Source organism: Haplochromis burtoni, unplaced genomic scaffold (genome assembly GCF_018398535.1).
Source record: "Haplochromis burtoni strain Fernald_Lab_line unplaced genomic scaffold, NCSU_Asbu1 Contig_45, whole genome shotgun sequence".
In the NCBI taxonomy this organism is placed as follows: domain Eukaryota; kingdom Metazoa; phylum Chordata; class Actinopteri; order Cichliformes; family Cichlidae; genus Haplochromis; species Haplochromis burtoni.
This window is the reverse complement of record NW_024582406.1, coordinates 1,375,031-1,387,437: the sequence shown is the minus strand read 5'-3', so window position 1 is coordinate 1,387,437 and position 12,407 is coordinate 1,375,031. Positions and strand designations below refer to the sequence as shown.

The following is a 12,407-nucleotide window of genomic DNA, read 5'->3' as shown; positions in this document are numbered from 1 at the left end:
GTGGTGAAATCACTTCCTGTGGCTATTTATAACATAGTTTGTGGTTTCTGTATGTTCTATGCCATGTAAATAAAGACAGATTTTGCAAACCACAAGACGATTTTTCACAGTTGCGTTTCATTATAACTGTTTGTTTGGCATCTGTTGATTAATGCTGCAATTATTTATTACTGCATGTCTGACAGGGACGTTATGAGCCTGTTTAAACATCTGTGGTGTTACAGTGCAAGTGGATAAGCACTTTTTACTGCTGCACAACAGCCCTGTGGAAAATATTTAACTTGCTGAGCATAAAAGAAGATATGCAAACACTATAAAGGCTGACATCCACCCTCGACCCATGTCTCTGCTTATATTTGAGACACAGGTTCTTAGTACATATATAATCTATACATTGTTCCATAGGGGTTCCCTCTAAAAAAACAAACAAAAAAGCAGCCAAACAGAAACCCTTCATTACGAGCGAGATCTGTGTGTGTTGTGGGCCTGCAAAGGGGAAATCGGGAGGCTTTTTGGCTCGCCCAGACCATCACAGAGGCCAGGCTGGGTATGTTTTACTGATCCTGTATTTAACTAAGACCCAAAGTATTGTTATTCACTCTCCGGTTTCATCTGCGTCTGTCGTAAAAAAGAGGAGGGAGAAAGAAAGGGAATACTGGACCACTGGTAGGAATTCTGAATTTACTGGCGTTCCAGTGTTTTACTGTTAGTTGTGCTTCATTAGTCCAAAAACTGTAATAAAGAGGTGATTTTTTTCATTACTGGCTTGTAGGGCTTTCTCCACTTTGATTGTGGACATTTATGGATCAGATGTCATGTTTAGCAGCTTATGTTTAGTTTCACTGACTCACCTCTTTCTACTGTGTTTCCTGTGGCTCGTACAGGATAGATGCGTGTGAAAGTATTATCGCAGTACAGTATCCTTGCAAACACAACCAGCAGAACAGGTCAGGTCTTTGGCACTTGTAGCATTGATAACCTGGTGAACACAGGAACTGAATTGCTCAACGTTTTCTAGGTGCTTGTGTTTTTATTGGCTGACACGTGTCAAACCTCTGGAAACTATTAAAACCAGCTCGGCCTGCCTCGCAGACGATCACACAAGTGTGCGCTCACTCACACGTACTGTAGACACATAGCGAAACACCCCGTGTTTCAAAGTGTGAGAGCTGAGGTATCGAGCGTGTCCGCCGGCTGAGCGCTTAACTCGCGCCCCCAGTGTGATTTTGATGTAGCGACGAGCTCGACTTCACTTTTATCTGCAGCACAGCCAACTCAGTTCGCACACCCACACACACAGAGACACACACTTACACACATAAACAGACTGATGTCACGGCCAATGCCAGTTCTTACAAAAAAGAAACTCAACCAAGCAGTGAGTAAAACCTTCACTCTAAACATTCCACTGAAATTACCCCCAAGCCACAATTACTGTCAAGTAATCTTTTGTAAACTTTTGTAGCAACTGAGGATTTTATTTTATCTGAAAAAAGCGAAAAGACCAGAAGAGCCCAAAACCAACAGTGAATTTATTCTCCTAAATGAGCCAAACTGAGCGTGATATATTACTTCTCTGCACCACAGGACTTTGTTCTTTTTAACAAACTATTAAAAATGAATCAGTGAGTCACATCATTTCACTAAGTGACTGCAGTTTACTTTCACTCAGTCACACATGTTTCTTCCCACTGCTGTCTTTTTCTGCAGCTGAAAATAGTCCCCAACTTTCTTCCCTCTGCAAAGCAAATGATGCTTTTTTACAGGAAAAACTGAAAGAATAAACAGTCATCAAGTGAGCTAAGGGTTGGAGGACGTGTCTGCATTAGAGAGTTTGCATGACCTGGAGTTTTACATTTGATTTTACATTATAAACTCTTTAACTGAAAGCAGAAGTTATTAAAACTCCAAATGTACGGTGGAATAAATGTAATTCAGTGTCATCTGGTCTCGATGAAGTTGGGATCTTATGAGCTGGAACTTTAACGAGCATGAAATGCAGCTGTCAAGTTTCAAATCTGAGCTTTTCATCTTTACTCAGACTTTGATTTTACTCTTCTAGCAGGAAATATGCAGGGCTGCAAAATATGGTTACGTGTTTTTGAAAGTATATTAAAAAAAAAACCTTCACCAAAACCAGGCAGCTCACAAGGATTGCATTTAGTATAGATTCATTTGGTTTTGGTTTTTCATTTGGTTGGTTTGTTTTTTTTAACTTACTTTAAGACGTTAGCAATGCAGTAAAAATCAAGTAAGAGTAGCATGACTGATGTTTACTTTGAATACATATAGAGGAGGACGCATGTTGGAGCATATGATTATTTAGGGGTAGGAATTTGTATTGATTTTTAAAAAGGCTGGACATGAATGACTTGAGTTTGTTATATGATATGCATATACAGTATATTTCTAACTTGGCACCTCATTCTTTTTCTCTTAAACATACTTTCTTTAAACACAACACATTCTAGGTTCAACTTGAAAGAAAGGCAGATGTGAAATGTTAAAGTGAGGTCAGAGGTCAAAGGTAACAAGATATTTGGATGCGAATTATATGAGATTTAGAGTCTGCATATAGCAGTGTTATTTCCTAAATGTTGCCAGTTCAAACAAAAACAGCATCATTTTAAAGATAAAAACCATTTTATGAAAGTTTGACCTTATTTGACCTTGAAGGAGAGGTCAGATGACATCATAATTTAAATCTTTATATGGTACATTCAACATGTTGACAACATGTTGACAATACAAGCCACACTATATACATTACTTGAATCATAGTTTATAAGGCCTTTTGTCCGTTTTGGACCAATAATCATTAAGTTGACTTTAAAGACATTGGTGGATGTAAACCAATTTTGATTGGACTGTTAAAATGACTCTAGCAATAAATAACATCTTTATGTTTTTAAAAATTTTAAAATGTTTCATCATCATGTCAATAATATGTTTTTTCACATGTCAGGTTCAACATACGTAACAGTCACCAAGGTTTTCTCCTACATTGTTAAATAAAGTGTTATATTTTCTAAAAATGTTCTATATTATCTCTTTTTTATATAGATTTTTAAAAAATTATTCCATAAGGAAGAAAAAGTCAAGTATACTATATGATATTACCATAAAATGATAAGTAGACAAATGTTACAGAATGATTAAAACTCATATAAACATAGTACATAGGTGCACACAGGTACACATCCTTGGAGTACCAGTCTTCTTTATTTTTTAAAGCTTGGATTCAGCAAAACAAAATCTATAAAAAATGGCACATTTTATTTGCTGACCAATGATATCAGGTTAGCATAGTTCAGTCCCTTCCAATATTATTATCTGTGATGATGACTCAATTGTTGTAACTGTCTCCAAAACATTTCTAATGTAGTGTAGTTAATGCAGTTTTAGAAAAGGCAAAACAATCATAGGTGTCAGAAGTGAGATGTTGGTATGTGTCTAAGCTTCTGCTTCGTCAATTTTTAAACATTTTTGAAAAACAGCTTGGTGCAAAAATGTTTTCTATTTATAGATTTTCTCTTCTTGACAGTCGTGTGAATTTTCTAAATAGCTCACTTGTTTCTTTCTTTTTAAGACTTAAATTCAAGGGTTATGGTTCTTAAGTATTCACACAGCCAACACCTGCTGCCATTAGCTTTCTGCTATCACACCCATGCTAATCCAGGTCACTGAGCTACATCTCTCAACCATGTTTGTGCTGTTAGTGCCGTTCATAGCATTTTAATTATCTGACAAATAATATGGCCTAATGTGTGCTGAAGCCCATCCAAAAGGCAAGAAGAAGGTCTGGTGAGAGAAATTATGGTATTCTGACTTTGTTTCTTTGATTAGTACAATATACTCAAATTAATGGATGTATCTAGCTAACTCATCTCCTAGCATTAGCTGATAACGTAGCACGGCATCTTCTGGTCTAAATATGGTCCAAAAAAGCACTCACTCAAAAGAGATCAGAAACATTACATTTACAGTACATTTAGGCTGTGGCCATTTCTTCTGTGTATAAATCTGTTTCTTCTGCATTTAAGAACATTTCTGTGCACACTATATTTTTACATATTTAAATATTATCAGCACTTAGCAATAAAAGTTTATGGGTTAAACAAATACTGATATCTGTATTTTACATTTTACCTCCCAGTCACCCAAACACTCTGAGTGCATCTATTTAATTTAGACGATGTTACGAAGTATAATACGGGTTGATGAGTCAGTGGCGCTCACCTGTGACCATTGACATCAATACTGAGGTGAGTTTTTGAGGATCTCCTCAACTTTTCTGTTTGTAAGCGTTCCTGTGTTTGTTGTTGTTAGCATCAGTTAGCCTCTGTTAGCTACTGTTAGCTGGTGCAACTTTTAGGACATTCAAGTAGCTGGCATAATGTTAGCTTATAAGCAGCTGTTGTTGTTGTTAGCCGCCTCATTGTCAGCTGTCAAGAGATGGGAGTGTCACATGTTTAAACTGCTGACAATAAGTAATTGTATGTTAATGCACATTTTTGTGTGTTAGAGCCCAGATTTTAGGCTTGAGGTGAGGACAAAGAGGATGACGTTTTATCCAGACCCCTGTCGCGTTGTGTCTTTCCTCCATGTTCCCACTTATCTGATGAAGCGGACCCCTTATCAGATGATAAAACACAGGTGTGATCCTTCATATCTTATCAGATGATGAATTAAAAATGAACGCCTATGAGTTTTTTCTCCTTTGGAAATGTCTAGCCATGTATGTAAAACATGAGTCTGAATGGTGATGTCGATCTCAACCACAGTATTCAAAACAGCAGGGCAAGATGGCGGCTTCCCTGTACCAGTGTCCACTCCACAAGTTCATCTTATAGAAGGAAGACGTAATTACACAGTAATCTGTGTATATTTATGAGTATTACATTCTTTTTTCTATAAATAACCTCAAAACCTGGTGCTTTAAGAGTCAAAAATATGGAGTCCACAAACTTAATGGGTGACAGTAGTTTTGTCCATCGTTTAAACACCATCTATGTTTGTGTCTATGTTATGGCTTGTTTCAACATAACATAGACACAAAATCGTGTGAACTGGATAAAAAAATAAATAAATTGAGAAATTTACTAAAATTAGATATATCAAATGTGCTTTTTGACTGGCACTACACTTTGATAGACTACTGGCCTCTTGTGATACATAGTTTCAAGCAGTAGGTTTAAACAGTTGTCCCAAATTCCTGTCAGGGATACATGTTTTGTGACTCTGGACAGTGTAACAGTGACGGGGAACAACACATGGTGACAAGCGGACCTCATCCTACTGGCTTGAGTAGTGGCTGTATAACTGCAGGCTGTGAAGTTACGTGAGGTATCCCCCTACAAAAAAAACAGACCAAGCAGGAAGTGGGATATTTTCTTTCCAGTCTAATGTGTAACCCTTGGGGCTGAATAACTGTTGCATTACATGAGAACATCTGATGCTATACACACACCTCAGCCTCCAGTCTAATTTCCCAGAGAGTCAAAATTCCCCCAAAACTAGCTCATCTGGACACGTTAATAGCAAATAGCCACAACTCCAAGCAGTCATATTGTGTTACATATTTTTGTTGATATTCCCTGGAAACTGATGACTTTGTGATGAGTCTCATCCTACTGTAGTGTTTATTATGATGAGCTGTCTAACATCAAGACAGAGCTGTGCCATTGCTGGAGAAAGTAATTTATTTAAACACATGGTTGCTGTTGCTATTATCTTGATTAGCCCCAGAGATTTACTGTTCTTTAGTCGAGTTTTTGGAAATGGCCCCAGTGTCCTCGTCTTGTATCAATTCAAGCCAATTATTCCCCAATCCCTTTCCCACTGTCCTCGCTATGAGTCACATGTTTATGCATGATTCTCTCACCAGTTTTAGGCAGATGCTGCCCTTAATCACTATAAACAGATCATTGCGGTGTTCAAGCTGAATGAGGTTTATAGATCAGATCGGATGGGTTTGTTTAAAATACAAGGTTTTATTGCAGAGCTTATGTGGGAGATGATTGAGCTAAGCAGGAAGGATGGGGAGCTGGGTTTTAGTTCTGTTTGGATACCTGCGGTTTTAATGAGATGATCCTGCCTCCAGCCAGCTCAGTCAGTCATAGCTCCCGCTGTCATGTGTGCGTTGTTAGGATTTACGTGTTCTGGCCGACAACGCAAAAAGCAGCAACGTCTGGACAGCACATGTAGCTTCTCTGGGGAAGAACTGAGCAGCGCGTACTGGTACATGTACTTTTTTCTCTTCAAAGCTTACAGGTCATTGGTCACAATTCTCCCAAGGCCTTGTCGCACACACAGATTTTTTCCCCCAGTGAACTACAAATATTTGACCCACTTACTCCCCTGTGCTCCCCTTAACATTAACTGTCACAGTATTGGTATCTGTGGTAGGAAATGAGCAGCTCGGTAATTAATGCTGTACACTAGGGCTTGTCAAAGGAGTCATAAAACATCCATAAATCAGTGAGACTGGGTGAAATGCACTTTAGGTAAGAGAGTGTTTGAAGGAATGTTTCACTGCTGCTTTTCCTGGCGTCAAATCTTATTTGTCTTTGTGCTTAACACAAGTTCTCCCTTTTTACAGGAGAGGATTCGATCTAAAAGTAATTCTTTGGTTATAGGTTGCTGTAACCGCTTACTGCAAGTCTTTGTATCTGAGTAAGGATACCGTCTTGCTGAGAGGTTGGATAACAAAATTGACACCACTTGCATGTGTGTGTGTGTGTGTGTGTGTGAGATAGAAATGGTGTTTGTAGCTAATTAGTTTAATTTTCAGAATTGGAGGGAGGAAGCTAAATTGGAGGGAGATGAACAATGACAACTTTAGTAGCAACAAAGAAAACATTGCCCCAAAAAATGATAAATAATTCACAAACTGGTCTCATCTGGCCATTATAACCACCGACAAGGAAACAAGAGAGTGGAACACATCCTGACTTCATGCAGGATATGTGAAGAAGAAAAAAGAAGGGTCTGCCAAGGTTAGGATGAGTCCAGGCCAACATTAGAGATTTACTGGGTATGAGAACTCAGCTGCAGGAAGAAAATGCATATCTAGGTTTTTGTAAGCAACCACAGTAATTACAAGACTTCAGTGCAATTAGACAACAGCGTATATTGTGCATAATTATGGACGGCTTAAACAACTAAAAGAAGGAGGCAGTACTTCAGCTTAAAAAGAAAGCAGCTGCTGTGAAACCTCAAAGAAGATGTTGGTTTAGATTAACATAAACATTAAAAAAAGAAAAAATCAAGTAACTTCACACTTTCTTATGCAGCCCCAAAGGGATTTGTGTCTCCTCCTAAGATCAAACCTGGGATCTATTGTATGCTAGGCAAATGTGAAGACCACTGCACTATGGAGCCACTAACAACTCTGAGTTGTAATTATTTTTGAGAAATATAAGAACAATTTTTCGGTTTCAAAATCAAAAGCCAGTGAAACCCCAACTGGCCTCCAACTGGTAATGACATTGCAAGCCTCATTTGTACTTTGCTTCCAATTCTAATGAGAAAATGCTACCATGCTAACATTAAGATGATAAAAAAAACATATAAACTGATAAACATCTGTATGTTAGACAGTGCAGGACATGCAGATTGTTGGTATGACAAAAAAGGATGCAAGCAGAGGTGAAAGGGGGCCCGACTGACCCAGACTGGAATTTTTAGCGTTGCTTCCAGTGACAGCATGGAGATACAAAAAGAAAAAACATCCTTTCATTGTTTAGATGTAAATAAAGTTGCAGTTGCGGTACTTCGGTATTTAGCTAGTGGTACAGAAGAGGAGCAAGCAATGTTTTTTTAAGTGACAGGTAATTAGTTTTTTTTCCCAGTGGATGAGAGAGTTGCTTCCCTCCTCCTTTGAATTGGAGAATGGGTCATCACTGTCGTTTGTGCTTGTGCACCAAATGATGTGCAGAGTACCCAGCTTTCCTGGAGTCACTGTGTAGGGCGCTGAGGGGTTCGCCATCGGGTGACTCCATGATCCTACTGGGTATTTAAAAGTGTATGTGGCACCAGTACACCCTAGGTCACAGGCCTGGAAAATATAAATATGTACTGAGGTTGGACTAGGAGTGCCTGGCAGAGGCCTTGGTACACCAGATCTTCACCTCCAGCAGAACTTAGACAGATTTCTTAGGGAGGCTGAGGACATTGAGTCCAGATAGACCGTTTTCTGCACCTCCATTGTTGAGACTTCTGCACAGAGCTGCAGCTGCAAGGTGGTTGGTGTGTGCTGGGTGGTAACCCCCAAACCAGATGATGGACATTGGAAGTGAACTAGTGTAACCAATTCCATCACACACCAGAAGGACTGTTATCAGGCTTGGTTTTCCTGTGGGACTCCTAACAGGTACTAACAGACCAAGCAGAGCACAGCTCTGGTGGTAGCTGAAGCACAGTCTTGGGAGTAGCAGGAGGTTGGTGAAGCCAAGAAATAAGCCTTTTGTAGCCCGGTGGCGCCAGTGTTCGGCAGCCTCGCCTCTGTCAGTGCGCCCCAGGGTGGTTGTGGCTACAATGTAGCTTGCCATCACCAGTCTGTGAATGTGTGTGTGAATGGGTGGATGACTGAATGTGTAAAGTGCTTTGGGGTCCTTAGGGACTAGTAAAGCGCTATACAAATACAGGCCATTTACCATTTTTACCATTTGTATGGCCTCAAACTGATGTTGGCAAAATATCAGGTGACTCAGAAGAGGAATTGGTGCTCCACTCACACAGGGTATGCAGTGCAAAGTGCAACTCCTTAGTGGCATGGCCCCTCGGGTGTATGAGATTTACCCTGACTTCCTTAAGGCCCTGAATTTTTTAAGGCTGTCTTTGTTGACATGCCTCTGCAACACTGCATGAAAGTATGGGGCGGATTCTCTGAACTAGCAAACTGAGGTGGTGGTTTCCATTTTTTAGAAGGGGGATTGGGGATGCGCTCCAACTATAGGACCCCACGACTCAGCCTGCCTAGAAGGAGGCAACGAATTGGACTCCAAAAATAACTGCTCATTGTTCTGTAACCAATTCTGTAAAACTAAAATTTAAAAATTAAAGTAATTATTGTGGACATGATTTCTAGGCAGAATGAAGTGGTGGAAGACTTCCACTATGGTGGCCTCAGAATCTCATCTCGCCTTTTTGCAGATCATGTGATTCTGTTGGCTTCATCAAGGGGTGGCCTCCAGCTCACACTAAAGTTTGCAGCCGGGTGTGAAGTGGTGGGAGTGAGAATTAACATCTTTAAACCTGAGGCCATGGACCTTAACAGGAAAAGGGTGGAGTGCTCATTCTGGGTCTGGGATGAGTTGCTAACCCAAGCAGAGGAGTATAATTATCTCAGTGTATTGTTCAGGAGTGAGGGGGAGAGGGGATATTGCTAGACAGACTGGGATAGATCTTTTCACCAGTCTGTAGGATAGAATGATAAAGAAAGGTCTGAGAGTAAAATTGAAGCTGTTTCTCCGAAAGGTGGCTGGTCTCTTCCTTAGATATAGGATAAAGAGTTCAGTCATTAGGGAAGGGCTGAGAGTAGAGCCAAGAGCTCCACATTGAAAGGAGCCAGTTGAGGTGATTCAGGTCTCTGACAAGGATGCTGGGAGGAGGCCCCCAGGGTACACGAGGACAAGAGATTGAAGACTGAAGAGATTAGATCTTTTGGCTGGCCTGGGAAATATTCTGTGTTCTTGGATAAGCTGGAGGAGATCTGCAACACATCAGATTATATTTACGGTGATGATGCTGATTAGATTCACTTGTATACTACCTTTCATACCAGCTTTATAGTCTCTAGGGGCTGGAGATCACTACCGCCACACCAACACACCTCCTCCTCCATGCTTCACGGTGAGAACCATGCATGTAGAGACCATGTGTTCGCACAAAGACATAGTGGGTGGAACCAAGATCTCAAATTTGGACTAAAGACCAAAGCACAGATTTTCACTGGTCTCATCTCCATTCTTTGTGTTTTTTGGTCCAAACAAATAGAGCTGGGCGATATATCGAGTTTTTAAAACATATCGATATATTTTTATACGAGATATAAGATGTGACAATATCCTTTATATCGATATAGTCTATGTTACGTTATAATTATAGTTGTGGAGCCGCAAGTTTGCCTCTCTTTCGTCCACTTTTGTCTCTACGCAACGTTACTCCGCCTCGCCTTCACTGAAGACAACTCCCCCTCCTCCCCCATCGCTTCACGTGCAGGCAGCGACAAGACGGACACGGCAAATCTCCGTTAACGAGTTACTGCGCATCGCCCCATGCGTGGGGCTGGACGGCATCAACGTGTTAACGAGCTAAACATGCTAACGAGCTAACCGCGCTAACGAGCTAACAGCGCTAACCCTAAAATCCTTTCATTCTCTCAAAAGTTGATAGCGCGCCTTATGTATGAATTCTGGTTGTGCTTGATGGCCGCGAACCGATTTTATGTGGTACACGGCGCTCAGCAACCTGTCAAAAATGTTTGAGTACGACTTTGCTAAGCTACGGAGCTGCACCGCTTGATCGATTGTCGGCGCATTACGGCTACCGAGGAGCTTCGCGGAGTGATACTACTGTGCATCAACGTAATATTACCGTATTGTGTGTGTATAAGGACCATAAATGGCACCTGTAAGAGACGTGGTTATGAAGCGGATTTCAAACTCCAGGCTATCAGTCACGCAGTAAAACTTGGGAACAGAGCAGCTGTGAAATCTGTCTGTCTTTGTTATTACGCTCAGTGTCTTTTAGTTTACATTTTGACTGCACAATTGTGAGCTCTTTGTTTAGCACGAAAACAACCTTGTTTTCTTTTATTTATGGAGCATTATTATTTAATGAATGCTCATAATTTAATTTTGAGTAATTTTTCATGTACATCTGTGCTGTATGTTAATAAAAGTGCCTGTGTGACATCTGGGACACAGCTTTGACTAAGAACTCTCTTTTTGTTCTTACTTTATGGCTTAAAAAAATATCGAGATATATATCTTATATCGCCATCCAGCTAAAAAATATCGAGATATGAATTTTGGGTCATATCGCCCAGCCCTACAAACAAATCTCTTCTGCTTGTTGCTTTTCCTTAGTCATGGTTTCTTAGCAGCGATTTAACCATAAATGCTTGATTCATACAATCTCCTCTGAACAGTTGATGTAGAGATGTGTCTGCTGCTGGAAGTCTGCGTGACATTTATCTCGGCTCTAATCGGAGGTGCTGTTAACTTGTGATTTCTGAGGCTGATGACTCAGATTAATTTGTCTTCAGCAGCAGAGACGACTCTTGGTGTTTCTTTCCTGGAGCGGTCCTCACGTGAGCCAGCATTTGGGGACACATTCAAAGCTTGAGCAATTTTCCAGACTGACTGACTTTCAGCTAAAGCAACGATGGGCTGTCATTTCTCTTTACTTAGCTGATTGGTCCTTGGCATAATATGAATTCTGAAAGTTGTCAAATAAGGCTTTCAGCTGTGTACCAACCTGACCTCTGCACAACAAAACCGATGGCCCATTGAGGAGGCAAGAAATTCCACAAATGAACCCCGACAAGGCACACCTGTGAAGTGAAAACCATTTCAAGAGACTACATCATGAAGCTCATTGAGAGAAGGCCAAGGGTTTGCAGCACTGTCAACAAAGAAAGGGTGGCTACTCCGAGGACTCTAAAATATGAGACATATTTAGAGTCATCAATTTTTCCTGTGCAAAGATAAGATACACCTTTATTAGTCCCACACCTGGGAAATTTGTTGTGTGACAGTAGAAAATGGACAGGGCAAAGTTACGGCAGCAAAAATTAAGATAAACAATGGAACAGACTAACAGAAAAGAATAACCTGCTATATAAAATAGAATAAAATACTATGTTTTTTTCCAACAATATCTTTATTGCGTTTCAGAATTACATACAGAAATTGGAGTACTTCCACAGCAAAGGAGACATCCAGGGCAGTTAAATTATTATATAACAGTCAATCGCCCTCCCTTGCAAATCAGACACTTATAAGGTGTTAGAGAGCAACATAAAATACTATGTTATCAGAAAAATTACACTTAGTGGTATTGCACGTGTGTGTGTGTGGATGTGTGTGTGTGGGTGGGTGTGTCTGTCTGCATGTGTTAGGTCAACTGCAAAGTCTTTGTTGTGGAGTCTGACAGCTGATGGAAGAATAGACCTGCAGAATCTCTCCATCCTACATCGTGGGTGCCACAGCCTGCCACTGAAGCAGCTGCTCAGTGCTGTCAGAGTCTCCTGCATGGGGTGGGAGATGTTGTTCAACAGGGATGACAGAATTCCATAATTCCATCTATCTATCTATCTATCTATCTATCTATCTATCTATCTATCTATCTATCTATCTATCTATCTATCTATCTATCTATCTATCTATCTATCTATCTAT

At 40.3% G+C, this 12,407-nt stretch overlaps 1 long non-coding RNA gene across 1 annotated transcript in view; it reads left to right on the top strand.

Annotated features, from left to right (window-relative positions):
- Positions 1-326: 326 nt before the first annotated feature.
- Positions 327-12,407, top strand: part of LOC102313862 — a 64,597-nt gene continuing 52,516 nt past the window's right edge. Inside the window, exon 1 of the long non-coding RNA XR_006054329.1 lies at positions 327-666. This is a non-coding gene — a long non-coding RNA (uncharacterized LOC102313862). The remainder of the gene's footprint in view (positions 667-12,407) is intronic.